Source organism: Pteropus vampyrus, unplaced genomic scaffold (genome assembly GCF_000151845.1).
Source record: "Pteropus vampyrus isolate Shadow unplaced genomic scaffold, Pvam_2.0 Scaffold168, whole genome shotgun sequence".
NCBI classification, from domain to species: domain Eukaryota; kingdom Metazoa; phylum Chordata; class Mammalia; order Chiroptera; family Pteropodidae; genus Pteropus; species Pteropus vampyrus.
In genome coordinates this window covers 287154-289040 of record NW_011888949.1, presented here as the reverse complement: position 1 = coordinate 289040, position 1887 = coordinate 287154, and the positions used below count along the sequence as shown (strand labels likewise).

Here is a 1887-nt window from a genome sequence, read left to right as displayed (position 1 = left end):
CCCGGTCAGCTCTCTGGCCACCCTTTTTAGGCCTGGCCTGTTAAAGGCGCGTCACTGACGTGCGTCCGGCTCCTACAGTGAGGGCGTCCGCACCTCCCACGAAGCGCGCTGCGTCGCCGGCTCAGTCACAGGGCTGTGTTCCCGGCGTCCGGTGGAGAATTCGTGTTTTGATCTCGATCTGTGGGGAACTCAGACAAACTACATTGCCAATTCTAGTTTCTACTTCCCTCCCAGTGTCGCGGGTTTGGCTTGGCTTTGCTCACAGTCCCGTTTTCCGTGGCCAGGAACTCCCCCTAGATCTCGACTCGGACGCGTGTTCCCTGTGCCACGCTGCCGTGTGGCCCGCAGGCTCACCGGCCCTCTCTGTGCTCCTGACCTTCAGAAGCTGTACATTCTGGGTGGGGAGATTGCCGAGTCTGCGCAGAAATGCACGCACCTCATCGCCAGCAAGGTGACGCGCACGGTCAAGTTCCTGACGGCCATCTCTGTGGTGAAGCACGTGGTGACCCCGGAGTGGCTGGAAGAGTGTTTCAAATGTCAGACGTTCGTTGGTAGGTAGCCGTTTTTAATGCCGGGTAAACTTCCAAAGTTGTGGTCTCGAGTTTATCTCCATTTTTATCCCAGCACATGTCCTAATTTTTAAAATTTTTCAATGTCCATTTCTCTAGCATAAACGTCGGCTTTTTTTTGGTAATCCCACGCCGGTTCTTCAGAAGGCTTATCAGCCTTAATTTTTGCCTTAGGAATTTACATTTCAAATCTATCGCTTCATGTGTGACGGCACTTTTTTTTCTTTTTCTGGTTCATCATTTTTAATTTTTCCAGTTTTCAGACATTTCCACATAATCAGCACAGCCGCGTTACTTATCTGCTGACTGGCTGATCGATTTGTATTTCTAGCAGTTATTAACCAAACTTCAGCATTTCTTTGTGATACGATTATTCTTGCTGTGGCCCATGAACTGAGAATGATTTTTACATTTTTAAAGCGTTATTTTAATAAGAATAAGGAGTTGGATATGCAGCAGAAACAAAACGTGGCCCGTCCGTCCTAAAATCTGTGTCCTCTGGCCAGCCCCGTGTGCCAGCCCCTGCTCCAAACTGCCCTTGTGCCTCTGTGGTGTGAGCACTCCGTGATGCTCTTTGGTGATTGTCACGAATCAAAAAAAAAAAAAAAGGTGCTTTTTTGAATGTGAGACACATTCATGAGAAGATTCAGACACTTTGCGATCTGTAACTTTTGAGAAGTTAGGATACTTCTTAAAGTGTTACTCAGAAAACTGAAAACCAGTCAATTAAAAATTCTCAGAAGTCTTCAGAATTTGGTAAAACTACCCTTTATGCACTTTCCTATACTTCCAGGAGTATGTTTTGGTAAATCTGTGAAACCTAACTGACTGATCATCAGCTGGTCGAGTCCAACGTCCCTTGGGCCATCGTGGTCACTGCATGCGCACACGGGCACGATGGCCTTAGGCTTATCAGCCTGGGGCATGGGTGGGGACGTGCGGCCCCCCCAGTAGTGTGGGGGTGGGGAGCGGAGGGGGCACCAGCTTCCACGGGAGTTCGTGGCTTCAGAGGTCGAGACACGCTGACCCAGAGCGGGGGGTGCCTGTGGCCTGCCGCTCCCGGGGGCAGTGAGCGCGGTGTAGGGGGACCTCGGCCTCCGAGGCCTGGCCGGTCGGCGTGGCTGACGGGCCAGGCGGGCCCTGGGGCTCCGCATGCCGGCCCGCGCCGAGCACCTGTCCTGTCCTCCAGACGAGCAGAACTACCTCCTCCGGGACGCAGAGGCCGAGGTGCTCTTCTCCTTCAGCCTGGAGGAGTCCCTGAAGCGGGCGCATGTCTCTCCGCTCTTCAAGGTACGGTCAGGGCCGCGTCGCCGGTGCG

At 52.8% G+C, this 1887-nt stretch overlaps 1 protein-coding gene across 1 annotated transcript in view; it reads left to right on the top strand.

Annotated features, from left to right (window-relative positions):
* The window catches only part of PAXIP1 (PAX interacting protein 1), a gene marked incomplete at its 5' end in the record, with an annotated part of 36613 nt that overhangs the window by 31966 nt on the left and 2760 nt on the right, over nucleotides 1-1887 (top strand). The window lies entirely within an intron of this gene.